At 49.4% G+C, this 22752-nt stretch overlaps 1 long non-coding RNA gene and 1 other non-coding gene across 2 annotated transcripts in view; both read left to right on the forward strand.

Moving 5' to 3' along the window:
- LOC143434881 (uncharacterized) overlaps nucleotides 1-18381 on the forward strand; it is a 23575-nt gene extending 5194 nt beyond the window's left edge. The window contains exon 3 of the long non-coding RNA XR_013104734.1: nucleotides 16073-18381. This is a non-coding gene — a long non-coding RNA (uncharacterized LOC143434881). The remainder of the gene's footprint in view (nucleotides 1-16072) is intronic.
- On the forward strand, nucleotides 16300-16426 carry LOC117722841 (small nucleolar RNA SNORA17). The gene has a single exon (XR_004608603.1). It is a non-coding gene; the product is annotated as a small nucleolar RNA SNORA17 (small nucleolar RNA).
- Nucleotides 18382-22752: the final 4371 nt, after the last annotated feature.

The following is a 22752-nucleotide window of genomic DNA, read 5'->3' on the forward strand; positions in this document are numbered from 1 at the left end:
GGCCCACGCTGTCCAGGATACAATGAGGACACATAGACATCCCCCCCACCCCCCATGTCAATAGTCACTGCTCTTCTTGTCTTTTTGAGGCAGTTTTTTTTCTATAGAGCCCAAGCAAGCTTTGAACTTGTGATCCTCCTACCTTATCCACTACCCCCAAACCCCGAGAGCTGGCATTACAGGAGTGCACCACTGTAGCTGTTACTTGGAACAGAGAGGTCCACACAGTTGCAGCTTGCTTCTGAGTCCCTTACCCAGTCTGGAACTCCATTGGCTAGGCAGAAGCTCCTCTTGTAGGAAGGTGAGGCCACGCAGGGTCATTGCAAGTCTGAGAAAGTGCCCATCCTGTCTCCCTTGTCCCTGTTCCCCAACAAAGCACCCCCTGGGTCAGGATGAAAGCACTTTGATATGTTTCCAGCGAGGTAACAAGTCTATTCTTAGCCCCGATGTGATACCTGGCTTCCCCTCAGAGCTCATTTCAGGGGGCAGGATGTAGACCTTAGCCGGGCATGCCTCAGGGGTGGTGCTGAGTGGTTATTGTGTCTCTTCACTGCTTCTTGCTTTGATTTAGGATTCACAACAAGAAATGACTGAGACAGGAGCTATGAGTGTAGTGAAGGCCCTGGGGCTTGTTGCACACATGCATGTGCACACAGACACACACACACACACACACACACACACACACACACACACACACACACACACACATGTACACACATGCTCATGCACACACACACATCCAACCTGCCCCACAAAGGATTGCATCTTTACTCATCAGTGAGCACACAGAACCCCCGTGACACCCACCTCCTGGTTACCCTTCAAAAATTTAGGCCATATGAATAAATTGGCATTATTCAATTTGCTTTGCACAGGCCTGGGAATTTTTATACAACCATCTCATTAAGAGAGATGGTAAAAGCTGAGGTCATGTACCATGTGTGCTCTTAAAAAGAAAAGTTTGTGGGCTTGGAGATGGATCTGTGGGTAAATCCCTTGCCTTGCAAACACAAGGACCTGAGTTCAGTTTCTAAAACTTTTATAAAAATGTTGAGTATGCTTGCAATACCAGCCTCAGGGAGGTGGAGTCAGGGAAATCCCTGTGACTCTCTTGTTATCTAGCCCAGCCTACACGAGGAGTTGCAGGTTAGTGAGACTTCATGTTACTATGATGATGCCCGAGGTTGTTCTAAATTTCATATTGTAGCATGTGCTGCATACGTGTATGGGTGTATGCACTCATGTGTGCATGTGTGCATGTATATGTATGCATGTACATACCTGTGTATACTCATGTGTGCATATATGTGCATGCATGTGCATGCCTGTGTGCATGCATGTATGTGTGTATGTATGTGCATGCATGTGCATGCCTGTGTACATGCATGTATGTGTGTGCATGTGTGTGCACATGTACATGCATGTGTGTGTGTGTGTGGTGCTGTTGCTGCCTGGCCCATTTGCCTGTTCTTGAAGGTTATAATTGGCCTGTAGAGAAACATCTCCCCACAGGCTCATGGTCTTTCATTGTTGGCACTATTTGGGTTTATTAGGGAACCTTTAGGAAGACCAGCCTTGTTAGAGTATGTCACTGGGGGTGGGACTTGGTGGCTTATAGTCCTCTACTTCCTCATCTTATCCTCTGTTTTCTGTGTGTGGATGAAACATGATCAGCTTCCTGCTCCTGTGACCATGCTCTCCATGTCGGTAACTATGCCTTTCTGACTCTGTTGCTTTTGATCATGGTGTTTTGTCACAGCAACAGAAAAGTAACGAATATTTTCTTAGCGTTCTCTTGCTGTGATGAAATGCCATGGTCAAAAGCAATGTCCTGCAGGCTTACGTACAGCGGTTGTTACAGAGGCGTTTCCTCAGCCAAGGCTCCCTCCTTTCAGGTGACTCTAGCTTGTGTCAAGTTGACATAAAACTAACCAGCAGAAATATGCACTGGCTTGAGCTCCAGGCTTCTTGTCTGTCACTGTGTTATGACCAGACATCTAGTGCTCCCTCAACCATGACTTCATCACCACGATGCACTTTATCTATTGGAGCTGCTTCTCTCAGGCGTTTTTTGTCGGAGTGATATCAAAAGTAACAAATACATCCCTCCATTCTGCTCCCTAACCTGCTTTCCTTCTCACATCAAGCAGGTTGCAGCCCGCCTCAGGCCTTTGCATCAGCAGGGCCATCGGTCAGGGTGTTTACTTGACTGTCCTCTGGGCTACTGAGACACATGGGACCTGAGGTGGAAAGGGAATGGGTGACAAGACAGTGATCACACCCAGCACCTCTGCTCTGTCCCAGGCCCTCTTAGCCCAGCTCCTCTCCGTTTCCCAGCTCCCCTTTATGCCTGGTTCATTGCTGGTCCTGCCAGTTCTTGCACAGAGCTAGTGGATAATGGCAGGCTGTCAATTAGACTGGCAGCCAAGTTTCTGTTGTCCCTGGTAGTCCGTGCAGGAAGTCAAAGGTCTGGTGTCCAATCTCAGCAGACACCTGCAGCTTCTCCTCCACATTCACTCCATCCAACTGTTGTTTCAAGCAGAGCAAATTGCTGCCCAGTGTCCTGAGCTGTGAGAAAAAAAAAATCCAGATGACAGTCTCTTGCCTGGAACTTTAAATGTGATTGTCCCTTTCTGTGACGGTGATGAGTGTGGAGGTGAGGGCTGATCCAGGAGCCTAGGTTTGCATGCGGCCTCACCTCCCGGGTGTTGATTTTCTCCTTCATAATCCCTCAGGGTTGAACAAGATCGGTAGCTTTTACATGATGTTTACAACGCCCCGAGTGTCATGGGCTGGATTTTACATGAAATCCGAGAGAATGAGACACAAACATCTCCTGGGCGAGGCTTGCTGGGGTTTGTCCACCCTGAAGGGGTGGGCTTCTGAGAGGGGAGCAAGGTCAGCGGGAGCAGCTCTTGCTTCTGATTCCCCACTCTGTGATGAGTAACTGTTGAGATTTCACAGGGAAGCCAGCCCATAATTCCAGCACTGAGGAGTGGAGACAGTAGGAAATCCAGGCTGGCCTCAGTGAAATAGCAAGTTTGAGGCTAGCCTGGGCTATAGGAGATGCTGTCTTAGAAAACCAATTCTCCCCCTCCAGTAAATATCTCATTTGAAAGCTAGGTCTGATGGTGCATGCCTGTGATCCCAACACGAGGGAGGAGGAAGCAAAGGACCAGGAGTTTAAGGTCAGTCTTGGTTATGTGCCAGGTCTGAAGCTAGCCCAGGCTAAATAAGACTCTGTTTTATTATCTTCAAACCATGAAAAGAAATTTTACTGAAATCAAGGCTTCTTCCATGAGACACGCCATAACGGTCATGGCTCCCGGATTTTCTTCCCGTTTTGGGTTTTGATGCATACATCTTTTGCCAACCAGAAACAAACAAGCCCCGGGTGTTACGAGGTAATTTTGTTTCTTCCACTGAGCGAGTCTATGAGGGGCACCCAGGGTGCCTGATGAAAGCAGGTGGGTGGGTATAGGCTTTGTGGGTAACTATTACATTGTGTTCAGCACACAGGTACCCACTCTGACCCACTAGAGAGACCAAGGGAAGTCCTTCTGTGACGCAGCACTTCATGGGAGGAAGTGTGACAAGGAAACATGGAGCCTGGAGCACTGGAAGTAGCAGAGAGGTTGTCTCAGACCCCTGACCCTGACACAGATTTTGTGCCTCTTGCATACCTATTAGCAGGGAGCATGGCCTGTTCCATGGCACCCCATCCTAACCTTGATGAGGTACATAGTGGAGGCTCAGCGATCGAGAGGGGCACTTAAAGCCAATGGGAGGAAGCCTAAGAGAATCCATGGAGAGAAAATCAAGAGTCAAGATACAGGATAACTCAGGGGTTCAGAGATGGCTCAGTTGGCAAAGCGCTTGCCGTATAGGAGGGAAGCCCTGAGGTCAGATCCCTAGTGTCTATATAACCCCAGCACTGGGGATGTGGAGTCACGAGGATCCTGGAAATTTGCTTGCTGGTCAGCAAATTTGTGAGCTCCCATTGCAGAAAGAGACCCTGGCTCAAGGAGGAGAGAGATTAAGGAAGGCAGTGGACATGATACACATGATCATGATACATGATACAATGGCCTCCGGACAAGGAGACACATGTGTATTTGCATCAGCACACATAAGTTCACACATGAACTCACACTTGCAATTGAGAATGAAGAAATAAGTGTGCAAAGATACAGCACAACCCACCACGGGTGGATGAACTTGACCCTGCTGAGGTGATGGGGCACGAAACACAGCCTCAGTGGGCAGAGCGAGTGGGGCTTGTAGAGGTCAGGCTGGCTGAGGGGTGGGCTGGGCTGCTAGCCTGGGCTGATGGAACAGTGGGCATGCACATGTATGTGTGCGTGCACGTGTGTGTGTGTGCCTGTGCATGTGTGTGTGCCTATGCGTGTGTATGTGTGTGTGCCTGTGTGTGTGTGTGCCTGTGCCTGTGTAGAAGGCAACCTTCATTTTGATGTGAGGTAGCTGTAGTGACATCATCTGGAATGGCTCCCTGCCTAGGACCTAGGGATGGGGAAAATCCTCGGGGACCTTAGGAATTCACAGATCAAGACAGAAGGAAGCAAGTTTCCCAGAGAGGCGGGCATTGAAGATGCATCATCTCTTTCATCTTCCCACAACCTCGTCAATTAAAAGAAGAGGAAGTGGGCTGAGTGGCTCAGTGGCTAGAACACTTGCCGAGTAAGCATGAGGACTTGGGACTTGATCCCCAGCACCCACCTTGCAAAGCCTTGGCACTCTTGCAGTCTGAATGAGAGGCAGAGAGAGGAATATCTGGGGGCTGCTGGCCGTCCAGTCTAGCTGAATCACTGAGCTTCAAGTCTGTCTCAAAAAATAAGGTGGAGGGTGGTTGAGGAAGACACTGGGCATCAACCTCTGGCCTCATATACACATGCCCAAATACACACACACACACACACACACACACACACACACACACACACACACACGGAGACAGAGATCAAGACAGAGATGGAGGGGAGGAGGAGGGAGAAGAAGAGGAAGAACAGAGAGAAACATTATTTGTTCAAGATCATCTAATAAGGAAGTGGCAGAGCTGGGGTTCAAACCCAGGTCTGCACAGCACCCACCCCATGGTTTACACGTGTCAGACTGGGGAGGGCCACATGGTGTTTCTAATGGTGGTTATGGAGGTATATTTGAGACTCACTGTCTCGAATGGACAACATGACCAAGACAATTCTTACAAAGGCAAACATTTAATTGAGGCTGGCTTACAGTTTCAGAGACTCAGTCCATTATCATCATGGAGGGAAGCGTGGCGGGATGTAGTCAGACACTGCGCTGGAGGAACTGAGGGCTCTACACATTGATCTGCAGGCAGTAGAAAGGGACTGTCTTCTGCAGGCAGCCAGGAGGAGGCGCTCTTCTGCACTGGGCGGAGCCTGAACATAAGAGGCCTCAAAGCCCACCTACATAGTGACAGGCTTCCTCCAACAAGACCACAGCTCCTTCAGTAAGGCCACATGTGCCACTCCCTATGGCTGAGCGTTCAAACACATGAGTCTATGGGGGCCAAATTTATTCAAGCCACCACACTCTCTGGGGTCAAGGGGTATCGTGGCTATGGACTTCAGTTGCCCTTGGCTCCCAGACGGGATCCAGTGCTGGCTTGTGTAGACCGCTTCTGTTTGCATCAGCCAAGGGCTGGCACGGGTGGCTGCAGCAACATCAGGACCAAGGGTGTTTGGAACCATCTAGCGGCTTGTGATTTGCTGAACTCCTCATCCTAACAGGGATTTAATTTCTCACTCACCACAATCTAGTTTGTCTTTATTTTCCCTCCTTAACGGTGTTCTTCCTTCTCACAGGCTGTCCCCCCAGGCGACACGCAGTCTTTTGAGTGTGGGGCATGCTGGTTGGCATTGCTTGGATGACTTTTCAATGCCTTCCTACAGCCTCTAGTGCTGCCTGACAAGGATTTAAAAATACAGCACTGTGATTTTTCCCTGCACTTTCCTTCCTCTCTCATTACCACGAGAGGAGGTACACATGAGTCTATGGGGGCCAAATTTACCTCAGAGAAGTCCGTCTGGGAGCCAAGGGCAACTGAAGTCCATAGCCACGATACCCCTTGACCCCAGAGAGTGTGGTGGCTTGAATAAATTTGGCCCCCATAGACTCATGTGTCTTTGTTTCGTGTAATCCCCCCACGTCTCACCTGGGCAGGTTGCTGCTCAGCAACGAACAGTCCCACCTCCTAAGGCTCACCTAGAACAGCTGGAGACTAAGTCCCCAGAAGGACAAGAGTAGGTCCCAGAGCCTCAGACTAAGCTTGACCCTAATGGCTGTTCTACCAACATTCTAACATTGTGCCGGGGACATGGCTGAGCTGGAAGAGGGCTTGCTTCACATGCATGAGCCCCGGATTCAGTCTCTAATGTTGCAAGGACAATTGTCGTGGGGCACTTCTGTAAACACTGTCCTAGGATGTAAGAGGGGATGACAGAAGTTCAAGGTTGTCCTCAGTTATGTAGGTAGCTTGAGGCTAGCTAACCTGGCCTACATGAGCTCCCGTCTCAAAAAGGAAAAGAAAACCAACATTGGCCAGTGAAGGCCTTCTGCTGCTTCACATGAATCTCAAGCACACAGGCACGTCACCTAGCAGGAAGACCAACGCACGGGAAAGCAAACTTCTCTGAGGTGATCTGTTTGCAGAAGGAGCTGTTGGAAATCTTGCAGAAAAATAGCACTAGCTTCTCCAACAGTTAGGATATGAAAAGAGCAGAGCCTGTGTCAACGACCCTGCAGGACTGCGCGGGAGGGGACGATGCTGGGGCCGAGAGAACATACAGTAGTGAGCCAAGGTGACGAACAGAGTCTGGGAACTGCTACTTATGTGACCCTTCTTGCCCCGTACAGCCTTGGCACCGGTGGCAGGGGCAGGGGCAGGGGCAGGGGCAGGGGCAGGGGCAGGGGCAGGGGCAGGGGCAGGGGCAGGGGCAGGGGCAGGGGCAGGGGCAGGGGCAGGGGCAGGGGCAGGGGCAGGGGCAGGGGACACAGCTGGGCATGTTTTCTGCAGCAGCCTGAAAGGGCCGGGGGGGGGGGGGGTGGGGGGTGTCCCTTTATCATTTAGGGAACTGAACTCCTATAAAACCTGGCCCCCAGCTTTAAGCCGCAAAGAAATTCATTGAAAATAGAAAGATGTCCAGGGAAAGAACACGACACACCCCAGTGTGTGGCAATGTTTGTCTCAAGAGACTTGCAATGAAGGGCTTTAGCAGTAGACAGATGCCATTTTGGTTCTACCTCAAAGAACTACTAGGAAAACGCCTCCCTTTCTTTGTCTTTTCAATGAGAAATGAGGGTAACTCTGGGGGGTGTTTTGCATGAATTGTAACCTGATAGGTTAAAACCAGGAGCCGCCAGGGATTAACAGGTCTTTTCCATGTCTCTGGTGAGAGTCCTAGACAACAGTAGGCTTATAACTGAGGAGGGGGGAGAGGCCTTAAATGTATGTTATTACTTGTGTTGGAATTTAAAAGTTTTATGTGTATGTATGAGCGTGTGCCACCTCTGCGTGGGTGCCATTAGAGGCCAGAACGAGTGTTAAATACACCAGATCTGGAGTTACAGGAGGATATAGCCATCTAGTGTGGGTCATGGGGACCAAACTAGGGTCCTCTAGAAGAGCAACTAGTGCTCCTAACCACTGAGCCATCCCGTCAGTCTTACGACTCTTGAGTCTTAGCTTGTGAGAGGTTTCAACTAGACTCTAGGGTGAGGGACCCCTTTCTCATCACTTTCCTTGTCTCTTTATTGTGCCTCGGGCAGATGATCTGTGAGGCAGGTGGCCTATCTCTGTCAGGTCACTATGTCACTCACTCCTTTTGGGAACTGCCTTTGCCCTCTGGGTCACTGCTGCTTTGTGTGGAGCCTTAAAACGGAGCATGCAATCCCCCGAAGGACACACCCAGGCATCAAAGATATAGTTGCTCCTCTCATCCTTGGGTTCTCAGCTACAGAACCAGCTGCACGAAGGCTTGGGACTTTGTACTCCACAGACAACAGTGATGGCACAGAATTCCAAAAGAGAAAGGAGGGTCAGGTGCAAGGGACTATTGAGCAGACACTTTTACAGGTAACCGTTCTAGGTGATTCTAGATGGATTCATGATGACCTTTAAAAACAACAGCTGGGCGTGGTGGTGCACACCTGTAATCCTAGCACTCAAGAGGCTGAGGCAGGAGCATGATGAGTTCCGGGTGAGTCTGGGCTAATAGTGAATTCCAGGTCATCCTAGGCTATATAGTGAGATCCTGTCTCAAAAACAGTACCAGCAACAGCATGCGTGGGATGTAGCTCAGTGGTAGGTTACTATGTATCTCAGCATCCTCAAGGCTCGAGGTTCAAATCCCAGACAGACAATAGCAACTGCTGTCTCCCACAATAAGAATTTCACAGTTTTAGGACAAAGAGGTAACTGGTTCCCGCAGGCTTATCAGCTCAAAGCTGCGGCCCCCTTGTCCTCCGGGGCTGAGATCTTATTTTTTTTCCTCCCAGGTAAACCCCAGTAATGATAACTAGGAACATGCTAAAGAATGCTCTTTTTATTCTGCTCAAGCATAAAAACCCTACCTGGAGGCTTCACTGTTGGGGCCTTCCAATCTTTCCTGCGTTTTAATACAGAGAATAAATTCAATTCCAGCACTTAGTGGCGGCTGCGTGGTGGGCGGTCTGAACACAGATGCTGAATCAATGCTTTATGAGGCGGTTGTCTCCGTCATGTCTAGGGGTCTGATGGAGAGGAAGTCAGCTTTCACTGCCTCAGATGGCCTGGCCTACCTTGCTGGTATGAGGAGAATGAATTGTGTACGTGCAGGGAACGGATCTTGTCTCTGCAAAGAGGGTGGGTCTTGTTAGTGCAAAGTGAACACATTCTGCTTGTGAGGGAGCGTGGGAGGCGTGGCTTCAGTTGCATGGCTAAGCCTTAATCAACAATTCAATCCTGGGGTTACCCCCATCCCCTGAAGAAATGAGTACTCCACGTGGGGGTTGGGACAGGATCTATGCAGTCTCCCCCAATTTATTTCTTCATCTGTTTAAAGCAGGGGGCGGGGGCAGCGGGAGGAAATCAGCGTAGTGAACAGACTGGTCCTGTTAATTTTGACAAGTACTTGAGGTATCCTGACATAACTGAAGGCTCTCACTGGGCTGTGGTTCCCACGGTTCCCACGGGGCTGCTGGTGCAGAACAAGGAGCTAGAGAGCCTTAACTGTAGAGAGGGATGGGAGGCCCTGCAGGCGAGAAGCCAGAGAGACAGCTGATAAGTGGAACTTCCGGTACCCGGGAGAGGACGAGCAGATGCAGCCTGCACCAAAAGCAGGGAAAGCACCAGCCTACAGGAGCCGCTGGGGGTAAGGGAGGCAGGTGTGTGAGGACAGGACAGCCACCACCATTTATACAGCTTCCCCCCCGCCCCATGCAGTCCTGTGCCTTGAGACAGAACAATTACCGTTTACCTTCCTTCTGAAGATGGGGAGATGCTTATAAATGGGTGAAATAAGAGGAGTTTGCACCCTGTCACCTCTGCCCAGCTCTGGAGGACTTACATCGTTCTGCCTCAGAGTCAGGAAAGGCAGAGGATAGAGTAGCTCTCAGAAAACTAATGCTGAGTGATAACAAGTGGCCTTGGTCTCCCATCCGAGGGGTGGCTAGGATGTAGCTCAGTTGGTAGAGTGCTTGCCTGTCACACACAAAACGCCGGGTTCAAGTCCCAGCATCCCAGCACTGCATAAAACCCAGAATGGTGGTGCGTGTTGATCCCAGCACTTGGGAAGTGAAGCGGGAAGCAGCAGGAGTCTAAGCCATCCTTCGCTACACAGTGAGTTCAAGGCTAGCCTGAGATACAGGAGACTCTGTCACACACACACACACACACACACACACACACACACACACACACACACAGGCTCTTAGGACAGGAACACCTGCAGCTTCATGGTCTACCCAGAGAATCTAGAAGGAATGAGTCAGGGTTCTGAGAGAAAGCAGGTCACGACAGCAGGAGACTCTGGGACACTTTGAAGTCCGACTGAAGAAACAGTAGGGAAATTTGCCAGAGGGAAGCTGGTGGTAGCTTGTGTGGCATGGGATTGACCAGCTTCTTGTGATGTCAACACTGCAGACACAGCCCTTCCTCAAGCCGATCTCATCTGCTCCCACCTGTCCCCTCAGCAGTCTTGCACATCCTGCAGTCTGTGGAACCTCACCCTCAGACCACAGCTCAGGTGACCACAGAAATCCAACACCCGCTGTTCTACTTGCTGCCCCCTGCAGTGTGTTTACAGTGTTGTCCTACACGACCAAACCTTAGGGTTTTGCTGGTGGAGTAATCTGTAGGGGGTCCTTGAGTACCATTCTGGCCCTGTGATTCCTATGACTGTCCTGTACCTCTGTCTCCTTCTCAAAGGAGACATCATCTTGTACTCCTGACACCCAGAACCCTGAGGTCAGCCTTCTGGTCAGCCTGCTACTGTGTTACTAGTGGGGCTTCTCCCAGATCTCTGTGAGAACCAGGACTTCTGAGTGCCAAGCCCACGGATCTGCGTTTTTACTGAGTTGCCAGGGCTCTCTTCTCCCTCTGGGTGTCAGAGTCCTCTTATTTTAGAGAGAGGACTCCTTCGTGAAGGCCCCTGCCAACTTCCATCTCCTGAGCCTGCTGTGGCTTTGAGACTCTGGAGACAATGTCACCTTTTCAAGTGTCACATGTTTGAGAAGCTGAAACATGGAGATTGACAGAACCCTCGATGCTGAGGTTACCCATGAGCACATGGCACACAACACCCACATGACACTTACACGACACCCATGACACCCACACGATACCCACATGACACCCATGACACCCACATGACACCCACATGACACCCACATGACATTCACATGACACCCTCATGACACCCACATGACATTCACATGACACCCACATGACACCCACATGGCACCCACGTGACACCCTCATGACACCCACATGACACCCACATGACACCCATATGACACCCACATGACACCCACTGTGTGGTAGGATCCTGCACAGTTTCTTCTCAGGCCTTTTTCCACACTTCTGCACATTTCTGGCTGTGAGCTGAGTCCAGGTCTGCCTCTCTCCTGCCCTCCTCCTGCCCTCTCTCCTGTCCCCCCACCCTCTCCACGTCCCCTTCCCCTCCCTCTTTTCTGTCCCCCCTCTCCTGTCCCCTCCCCCACCCTCTCTTCTGTTCCCCCCTCTCCTATTCCCTCCCACTACCCTCTATCCTATCCCCTCCCCAGCCCTCTCCACACCCCCTCTTTTCTCCCAAGGGCGTGGGTCTGGGCTGGCCTTCTTTAATCATTATTTGTTCCCCTTCTACTGGTTTTCAACCCCAGGGATAGTTTTCCTCACCAAGCCAATTTGAATTAATTTTTCAGGGACAGTTCCACGAGACAATATATCAATTGCTGTATTAAAATCAAGATGTATAGCGTCGCCCCCATCCTCTGCGTTCCTTAATTTCTTAGTTCCCTCAAAGGCACAATCAAGTGTGGCTGGTATAATTTGTTCTTTATAAACCCCGACTGTTCGTCGCGTGTGTTTGTGATTTTGGAAAGAGTCCTGGCAGCTCTTTATTCCTGTCATACTTTCTTTATGGCGCTCGGTGATTGCAGCTCAGTGATTAAGGACACAGTGAGACGGACCCACAGGACACAAGTCCCCTGCTTGGTGACATTTCTAGTTCTCTATCTATCCCCCCAGCCCTCTGCCCTCTGGATCTATCATCCAGCCACATTGTCACTTGAGGGTAAGAGCCACCCAAAGCGATGCACGCTTGTGGGCTCGTGGGCTCAGGATGCAGCAGACAAGCTCAAAGGATTTAAACAGCACAGAGAACAAACACCCCTGGGGACAGCTGTACTCATCATGGGCATTATGGGTCAGGGTTCTCAGGGAACTCCCTCGTCCCTGGAACTGTGGGTATAACTAGTTAAGGTCATGAGTGTGGGGCCTAATCCCAGCCCACACAGTGTTTTTATAAAGAGGGACATTTCAAGGCTGTAGAGGTGGCTTACCAGTTAAGGGGTCATACTACTCTTGCAGAGGACCTGAGTTTGGTTCCCTAGCACCCACAACAAGTGACTCCCAATTGCCTGTAACACCAGCCCCAGAGAATATGACACCCCCTTGTGGCCTCTGTAGACACCTACACTCATATGTACACATCCCACACCCCACAGCCATACACATAAAATTAAAAATAAAAGCAATAGCTGGCTGTTGCTGGTGGATGCCTCTAATCCCAGTACTTGGGAGGCAGAGGCAGGCAGATCTCTGCGTTTGAGGCCAGCCTGGTCTACAGAGTGAGTTCCAGGGCTAATATACAGAGAAACCGTGTCTTGAAGACCAAAATAGGTACATAAGTAAATAAAATAAAAGGATTGTGAAAGGGGACATTCGGACAAGGAGACATACACACAGGGAGAGGGACATCATGTGAAGACTAAGCCCCATTGGAGCACAGCATCTATAAGCCAAGGGATGCCAGAGATATCCAGAAATCCCTCAAAGCCAGGGGAGAGGTTTGGGTAGAGTCTTCTTCCCAGCCCAGGAGGAGCCAGGCCCATTGCACTGGGAGCCTCCGGCTCCTTGACTTTAGAGCTGTGCAGTGGTCGGCCTCTGCTGTGAGCCTCCAATGTGAGCCTCGGCAGGAAGGACGAGAACGCCTGAGAGCTTATGTTAACCACTTGTCACTGCACCCAGATACCTGGCAAGAGGCACTGTAAAGGAGGAAGGCTTTTGGCTCACAGTTTGAAGTGACACAGTCTGACCCAGAGGGGACGGCATGTCAGTGTGAGTGGCTCATGCCTGCCACATGATGGTAGCTGAGAAAGCACAGAAAAGGGAATGTATGAATTTGTCTCGCTTTCTCCTTTTTCCCCTTCTATACTGTCTGGAATCCCAGCCCGAAAGAGGGAACCACCCACATTCCAGGCAGGCCTGCCTGCTTAGGGCCCTCATAGACTTACCTGCAGGTAGTGAAGATGACCATGCCAGAGTGCATATTCCAGGAGTATGTCAAGGAGGGTCAAAGCCTCCTCTCCGTGGAGAGACAAACCTGAGCCATGCTTTGTAGGATTTTCTAGAAGCTTCCAGGTTCCGGAGTCCCAAGTTTCCTAAGCAGTGGCTCCTTCGCCAATGTAACTTAATAGATTTTTTCTTCTCTGCCTCCTGAGTTTTTGCTTTGAGGGTTGCTTTTGAAGGAACCCAGATGAAGACAGGATGGCTCAAGGAGATGATGTATGGGTATACTGAGAGTGTGTGGCACATGGTAAGCACCCAATTTATTTTAGTGTGCGTGATGGGCCATTTGTAAAGTGTAAGTGATGGATAGTCAGCTACGGGGTTGGAAAGAGAAGGCATGTGTGCATATGTCAGCCCCCTAAACTGGTCAATATTTTGTGAAAGGGGAGTTGTCACTCAATAGACACTGTGACGTGTGGTCTGATCTCGTGTCTATCAGGAGGGTGTGTGAACTCATCTGAGGATCCGCGGTCATTGGAAGCAGCCCCTCCCCCATGTTCAGTTATCACAGGCGCTGTATGCACATGTGCAAATGACATAAGATGGTGTCTAAGGGGCAGCTGGTCTTCCTCTGACATTTCAGCTTCAACATCTAGTCTTGACTGGAGCCAGACAGCCTCCATCATCAGCTTCCAGGGATGGCTTGATTTATTTCATCTGCTGCCTGGCCACTCAGGTGCCAGGAAACACAGCCACAGTCTCTAAAAGGGGGGTGGGCCCAAGCAAACCCACAGTTTCCCCCTTTCTACACTGGTAGTCAATTTGCTGGGCCTCCCATGATACCAAAATCTGCCTGGCTTTGTGGTAAAATGGACGGGAGACTGTGTCTCAGGGAGCCTGTGATGTTTGCCGAGAGTAACACCTGCTCCAAGAAGCTCTCCCAAGCTAAGGATGCACATTGGGGAAGCTAGACAGAGTCCCTGTCTGTATAAGTAAATGACAAGGTTGTTCCCTGTATTTACAGCTCTAGTAAGGATACTCAGAGCAGGCAAGTCATTGCCCTGTGATCTGTCCTGTCCACTGTGGGCTAGTCAAGAAAGCCCCTGCCTTCTCTCTACTGATTGGCAGTAGGGTACTCTGCTCAAAAAATGGTTCCAACCAAAAACATCTTTAGGCTTTGTCAAGTATAACCTGGAGGATAGGATTGCCACAGACTGAGAACCACCGTCCTGGAAACTCTGTGAACAAAGGAGGCTGGGCTTCAGCTTTCTAATCCTGCACGAAGCCATCTTGCTGCGTAGTTGAGACTCTGTGGTGACATCATCATGTGATATTTCATTTTTCATCTGCTGGCTTTGTGACCTTGGATATAAAATGGAAATCAACTCATACCACTGGCTTCTCATTGATCGTAAAGTAAAATCCACGATTATTATAGCACTCTACCAGAACTAAGCCTCGTTCTACACCCCCAATGTCCCCTGCTCTCCCGCAGCCCATACAAACTCCATTCTGGAAAGCTCCTTCCAGTTCCCGACACATGGGCCTTGCCCTTGCTTCTTCCTATGGCTACAGCATCTTTTCCTCAGATTCCTGGGTTTGTGGCTTTCTTCTGTGGCTCACTACTTAGCTCATGCATCCCCTCCTCAAAAAAACCTCCTCTGGCCAACACCTTCTGCCCTGGCCCTGCCCAGTCACTCTCAGTGGCTCACCCTGTCCTCATTTGCATGCCGTTTCACTATGCCCCACCCCCATCGGGCTGCCCTCTTCTCATCTGCTATGCATGCTATGCATGCCCCTGCCCATCCATGTGAGCGTCATGAGAGCAAGGCCTGCAACAGAGTTGTAACTAATAACACACTTTTACGGTGTACTAGTTACTATTCTCAAAGCTGTGACCTAATACTTGACAAGAATCTACCCAAGAGAGGAAGGGTTTATTACCGTTGGTGAGAACGCAATCCATCACTGTTGAAAGGCAAGTGTGGGAGGCAGCTGGTTACACTACATCTACAGTCAGGAATTGGAGGTGGAGCAGGAAAAGGGACTGAACCTAAAACCTAAAGGCCTGGCCCCAACCACTCACTTCCTCCAACGAGACTCCACCTTTTAAATGTTCCTCAGAAGGTCATCTTCTTGAGGACACATATGGGGACACATGAGGTCATTACAGATGATCCACAAGGCTATTCCCTTCTCAATTCATGTGTTACCTTAAATGGATAAACTGAGGCAGACAGTGAGGAATGATAAAAAAAAATATGCAAGGTGAACATTCTTTGGGAAACAGCTTCAGAGAGAGAGACAGAGAGAGAGAGGAGAGAGAGAGAGAGAGAGAGAGAGAGAGAGAGAGAGAGAGAGAGAGGAGAGAGAGAGAGAGAGGAAAGGAATGTGTGAACATTGGCAGATAACCCAAATACCCAAGGCAGGGAAGCAGTCTGGAGGGGCCAGTGTATGGAAAACAGCTGCCTAGGGCAGAGGAGCAGCTGTTGCCAGCCAAGACTGCCCCATGCATGTGTCTCTGCTCCATTACTCAACTCTTGTTTTTTTTTTTTTTTTTCATGTTCACTCTGTCTTCTTCCTCAGCTGTCAATCCATATGTCTCAAAGTGACACAAGTTAACTATCTTAAAGAACTCTGGATTCGTCTTGTCACCTTAGCAAATGTTGCTTCCCAGAGTGGTTTTCTTTCCCCTCATAGTGAATGACTACAGGGTCCAAGGTGTTATTCTGAGACTACATTCTTATGCTCCCAACTAATTAACAGACTGCGTGGTGAGTTACATTGTGTTTTCCCCACAGCTGTTGTGAGGTTCTTACTCTGGCTACCTATGAATGTGACTCTCTAATGAAATAGTCTTAATGAATCTCGTTAAAGTGAACATGCTTACTTCACTAGGATGAGCTCTGACTCAGTACAGCTGCTGTCTTTAGGGTGGGTGTTCAGTGGAAGGAAACTCCGGGTTCTCTCCTCCCTTCCCCTGTGGAAATCCCTCTTTGCTTGATTTCCTGTCTCCTTTCATCTTTCAATTCCTAGGCAGCAAGTTTTTATGAATGAACCCAGATCCTAGTAAAAGATCTTGACTCAAAAATCCAAAATGGATTGGAAGACTGACACCCAAGGCTGACTTCTGGCCTCAACAATTGAAATACACAGTCACCCATCCGTTCCTCAAATTGATACATAAAACAAACGCTGATGGCAAAAAGTCCCATGGACATTTTACAGAGGAGGCTACTAACTGGGCATAAGATGTAGGGAGAACTAACCCTAGAGTCATTGCAGGTGTGGCTTCTGTGTGTCATGTGTGTCAGTAGGTGGCAGAGAAAGGCTATGTCTACCCTCAGTGTTCTGACCTACAAAAGTCTGAATGGTTAGCAGCCTGACACTCCGTCAAAAAAGTGAGCCTGAGACAACCACCAGTCGGGCACCCAGGGGGTCTGGACCAAAAGTAGACCATGCCTAGGAATACCCCTGACCAGCCCCATAATGCACAAGCAGGGCATAGAGCTCCTGACACCACTCCTGAGATGACCTCAGACACTCAGAGACCCCAGGTACCACTAAGAAGAGCAAGTAAGTGGTGGAGAAATAGAAGACAAAGAGAAACAAAAGGATGTGGACACAATGAAGAGAGGCAGAACTGGAGACTTGAGGGTAGTGAGGAATAGCCTGATGTGATTAGCCTGTGATGCCACCTGGAACCATGGTGGGGTCCTGGCCTATGCTGCCACCAGAAGCTATGACTGAGTCCTTGACTCTGCAGCAGCAGGGGTCTCTTACTACCAAAGGCCAGGTGGATGTCCCTAGTCTGGGTTGCCACCTGGAGACAGAAACAGCTGCCAGTCCAAAGCGAAAGTGCACTTTTCAGAAGCCAAATAATTCAGACAGACAGGCACAAACAACTTAGAAACCAAATAACTTAGACAAACCTAGACAAAACGGTACATGAGAAACCAGACAATTTAGACAAATGGTAACACAACAACCAGACAGAAAACTGCGGGTGTTCCCTCACCTCCCAGTGGGGTTCTTGGATATTAGGGTGGTCACAAAATCCGGGACGAGCCCCCAAATGAAGACCCCCCAAACTCGGAAGACTCTTACTCAAGTCTCAGGAAATCATGGCCACCCCAAAATCACAAGACACCGTACCTGGATGCAACCAGCAGAGGTTTATTGGGGAGAGTTGGCTAGCCAACGGTCAAACTGCTCGTCCACGCAGGAACAAAGTTTGACCGACAATAAATATCTTAAGACCATATCTTAAGATCTGGATTACCTCTCGTCTTTGGGGCTCACAGTGGGGAACCGTGGAGAAGGTCTTCAACTACCAAGCTGCTGCCTAACCTCCCACCAAGGACCTTTCTGTTTTCCAGCCATGGAGCCTGCCAATTCAAGCAAGCTAGCCAAGCCAGTGGAGACCCAGCCAAGCAATTCGCCCTGACCAAGAGCCCTCTCCCCACTGAGGGGCACGGCCAGAACTTCTCCCCCTCACCCCTTAGGCTGTGGGTCTATCCAGCCTATACCCTCCCCCCCCCCAACCCTTCCTGGGCTTATCAGCAGTGCCGGAGAGCCCAAGGACTTGAGGCTAGTTAGTCCCCAGCTGCCTCCTGGCTCAGGGATTCCCAACCCAAGAGCTCCCACCCCCCCCGGGGTGGGGGGAGGTCTCAGACTGTGTTCTTCCCACGCCCAGAGTGGAGTCACATGGCTTCTCTCAGCCCGAGTCTGCCTGGGCGCTGCTTGGAGTGAACTCAGTCAACTTCTTGTGCTTCTGCCCCCTGAGCCGCTACTCCAGCCATCTGGGTCGGCAGAAACTTGGGATCCACAACTCAGCCCAACAGAACCCGCGCCCACATGCAAACCATAGCCCCACAAGCCACAGCACCTGGGAGACCAGGCTCTGTACCTTGTCTGGCAGCAGGACAGAGCTGGCCCTGGTTAAGGGGGTAGTGTAGGGTCGGGGTGGTTGCTGGTAAGAGCTCAAATACCTCTCAGGCCCAGATCCAGGGCTTTGAATCGGCCCATTTCAACATCTACCCCACTAATGAACTGCTGGAGTGCACGAAGGAGCAGGTCCTACAGATTGAAAACTACAGGAGCTCCACGACACAGGGCAAAGACAGGAGATCTAAGAGGAGACCCAGGGAGGATCCAGTACTGATAGAGTAGCAGAAGCCAGAGGCCACGAACCAGACCCAGGACTCGTTGCAATGAACAGTTGCGAGCAAAGATACATGGACCAAGAATACACTGTGGGACACACTGACACACTACAGCTTCCTCAATGAGATTTTTCTCTGTTGCGGGAAGGCGGCAAGGGTGAAGGGTGGGTACAAGGCAGGGATGAGTGGGACTGCGGTGCATGGTGTGAGATTCATGAAGAACCAATAAAGTTATATATATATATAACTTTATTGGTTCTTCATGAATCTATCTATCTATCTATCTATCTATCTATCTATCTATCTATATATATATATATATATATAAAACAGAGGGGAAGAAGAGACTCACCTTGGATGGTTCTTTTGCTTCTTCCAGAATTATCCAGAAGGACAGTGATGGGAGACACTAGATTCCTTTTCCCTGTGCACATCCTGTTCAGCCCAGAGCCTGGTGCTCACTCATGTGGATACACAAACACGAGCCTTTCTCTGGGGTGGCTGGGTGCCTGTGAACTGGTGTCATTTGCTCAGGATAGTTCAAGTGGCTCTCCGAGCTGCATCGCCTTGCTCCTCCAGTCACCCGGATGGTTTCTGTGATGCTTTGCTAACTTGAAATGATCTAGCATCATCTAGGAAGAGGGTTGTCACTGAAGGAATTCCTACATTAAATATGATCGTGACTACTGGCTTGGGGCCTGGGACTTTAAACCAGGTATTGGCAACACACACACACACACACACACACACACACACACACACACACACGAGTGTGTTGGCACACTTAACTGAGGAAAGCATGGTATTTACTCTCTCTTGAAGGTCCACAAAGATAGATTCCAGCTTAGAGGACCAGGTCTGAGGCTGGTCTGAGCACACAGTCAGGAAGTGTCCTCTATGCTCTAGGGCAGACTGTGAAACTGCTGCCATCCATCACTGAGGTAGTCTTCCAAGACAGGAGAGGAGAAACAAGAGATGGTGCTGCCTGGGCCAGGGATGGCAGGAAAGAGATGGAGCCCAGGGGTCTCAACCTAAGCATGTTTCCTGAAGCAGGTGAGCCTGCCCAGTGGCAGTAGAGACTGCCACTTCAGATGAGAGTACACCACACCCATTCATAACACGCATATCCAACACCATAGCCACAGACAAAGACACACATGCACACAGACACACAAATAAATATATACACACATAAACATAGACACATATGTATACATATACAAACATATATACATATATATGAACACAAATGTACATACACATAGAGAGACAATAGATACATACACACAAACACACACACACACACACACAGAGAGGGAGAGAGAGAGAGAGAGAGAGAGAGAGAGAGAGAGAGAGAGAGAGCATATACCTTTGTCCTTGTTACTCAGGGCCGTCTCTGTCTTTTACCATGTATCTATGTAAATCCAGGCTTGTATCATCTTCCAACCCACGGCCCCACACACATATCCACAGACATTCCAACGTGGGAAATGGGCCTTTTGTCCCATAATTCACTAAGAAGACAAACTGGGCAGTTTGTTCTTTTAACAGCCAGCTCCAGGCCTGGTACCTCCCCAGTTCTCCCTCCTGGGGCCAGGGGCTGAGTGTCGGATGAAATGACTTTTTAGTGTTCATCTGGGAGTCCAGAAGGAAAAAGAGGCAGCAATAACACTCCCTTTGTAGCCTGTCTGTCTCCCCAGCACTTGAGAAAATTGGATGCCATTAAAATGAATTTAACTCTAAAGGGCAATGGATGGTGGCTCCATGGTGGGGGCTGAAGAAGCATTCAGCTACAGCCCTGGGGCTTGCCTGACAATACAAGACCCCACTGAGGGCAGGAGGGGACTTCTGCTCAGGATGATCTTTCCCTGAACAGAGACACAGACACAGACACACACAGATACACACAGATACACATAGATACACATAGATACACACACACACACACACACACACACACACACAGAGAGAGAGAGAGAGAGAGAGAGAGAGAGAGAGAGAGAGAGAGCGCAAATGAGACAAATGATCCAAATTAGTTTTGAGGGCTGGCGAGATGGTTTAGCAATTGGTAAGCCTTGCTGTTCTTTTAGAAGATTCAAGTTTAGTTCCCAGCCCCCATATCAGGTGGCTCACAACTGCCTGAAGTTCCAGGTCTAGGAGATCTGGCGCCCTCTTCTGGCCTCCAGGGCATATGCACTCATGTGCACATGTCTACACAGTAATACATGATTAAAAAGAAAGTAAATATAAAAATAACCATTTACAGCCACTCATATCCATTCTTTTAGCAGCACTGAGTGCAGTACCTCTTTTGGGTTCTTAGGTGACCTCAAAAAAGACAGGGGATGAGACCCTGTCCTTAGGAGCCTCAGAGCAGGTCTGAGAGGTGTGCGTTGACTTCAGATTGCTTGTGGCCTGTCCAGGGGATCCACAGACATGATGATAATGAATGAAAAGCAGAATTGGAATATCAAATATTTGTTCAGCATGATTAGCAACTACATCAAATGGAAAAACCTTCAAACTACTCCCAAGCGCCGGAGCAATAGCTCAGCAGTTCTGAGCACGAATTGCTCTCACAGAGAACTCCAGCTCAGTTCCCACGTCAGGCAGCTCACAGCTGCCTGTCCACCTCTGCTCTGGTTTCTCTGGGAATCTTCACTCACATGCACATACACATATTTAAAAAAAAAATAAAACAAACCTAAAAACCATGAACGAAAACCAATCCAGGTCTGCTTTGGGTGATCAAGCGTAGGATAAAGTGCAGGCAGTCCCAGCCTCACCCACATCCCCATGCACGTGCATTTTTGATCAGAGTTAGTCTGACCTTTTCTCCACTGCTGTGGTTAGGTTTGGGTCGCCGTGATGTGTGGACTGTGAGCCTGGCTTGGAGCACAGGCTTTGATTCCAGTACTTCAGTCCCCAGGGATGCCTGCCAGTCACAGCCTCTGTCCACAGTCTGCCGATGGGATGGCCCCTCTCTGTGTCTGCAACTCAGTTCACAACAGCAGCCATGTGGCTGTGTGTCTTCTTGTGACAAACCCTCCTGGTGTTTTATGGAAATAGATAATCTGAGCGGGTGGGGGGGGGGATTGCCAGCTAAGGGAGCTCTGGGGGGAGGGGCACCTCAGAGTAGAGGCTGATGGGATTGTAGAAGAGAGAGCTAGAGGTGTGAACAGAGACATGGCCAGAAGCTAGAGGGTTCTGGGTGCACAGAAAGGGGTATTTAGTGAGGACAAGTTGGAGGGACAGTTGTGACCAAAAGAAGATGAGGATGTCTCAGAGGAAGCGACGCCGGCAGGATTAAAGGATTCTCGAAGATACTGTGAGTATCTTAAGATGCTCTTTCAGGTATCTGGGAGAAAAAAGGCACAAAAAACAAAGCACTGGAACTTGGTCCAGCCTTAGGAAAGAGCACTACGGTGCCCAAGTGCAGAGGATGTTTCCTCCCTAGGGTTGGTCATGTGTCTGAGGAGGGCAAGCCTTAGGCACTATGCCTTTTGGAGATTACTTTTAACAGAAACAAACATCTTCATTATCAATATTTTGAATTTAAGTAATTTAATTTAAGTAATTTAATTTAAGTAATTAGCATTTTAAACTTGATTATACTATGTAAAACTGACCTGTGGTAAAAAGAATGTTTTGGACCGCCATTTTCATAGACTGTTTTTTTATTTTTATTTATTTTATGTATTTTTTTTTGAGACAAGGTTTCATGTAGCCCAGGCTGGCTGGTCTCAAACTCAATGATCTAGTACTTCTGCTTCTCTTGCCTTAACTTCTCCAGTGCTGGGATCACAGGCAGGGAGTTCCCTAACTGATACTTCCATGTCAGGACAGCTGGGCAGGTGGCAGGGGTGTCTTCTCTCTCAGGGTGTGATGGGGTCTGATGTTATCCCTATTTACAGGTTAAGTAGGTTAGCTTTTTGTTCTTGCTGCCCTAAAATACATTACAGAAGTAACTTAAGGAAGAAAAGAAAGAAGAAAGGAAGAAAGAAAGGGAGGGAGGGAGGAAGGAAGGAAGGAAGGAAGGATTGGTTTAGTTTAATTCATCCTGGTGGGAAGGCATGGTGGTGGCAGCTGAGACAGGTGGTCACATTATATTCCCAGTCACCCTGAATACCAGCCCATGAGGTGGCAATACCCACATGTAGGGTAGGTCTTTTCCCCTGAATTAACCTAAGCTACAAACAGTCCCATTGACATCCTCAGAAGTCTGTCTCTGAGATGACCTTGGACCTTGTCAAGTAGACAGTCAATATTAACATCCAAGAACAAAAACAGCGGCATCCTTCCCCTGCCTTGGCCTTGCCGTTCACATCCATCAAAGAAGCAACTAGATAAGTGCTCTCAAAGTCTGCCTGACACTATGGTCTCTTTGGGTGTCAGCCTACCTGGCTGGGTGGGCCAGGGGAGCCCAGGACTGACTCCTTCTGCTGCAGGAGTTGCTGTTGGCTTTCCCACACTCTTCCTGCCTGGGCTAGTTGCCCCTGTGGGTGGTTCTGCTTTCCAGCGACGTGAGCCTGTGTGGGAGTTCTTAGCTGC

This window comes from Arvicanthis niloticus, chromosome 17 (genome assembly GCF_011762505.2).
Source record: "Arvicanthis niloticus isolate mArvNil1 chromosome 17, mArvNil1.pat.X, whole genome shotgun sequence".
In the NCBI taxonomy this organism is placed as follows: domain Eukaryota; kingdom Metazoa; phylum Chordata; class Mammalia; order Rodentia; family Muridae; genus Arvicanthis; species Arvicanthis niloticus.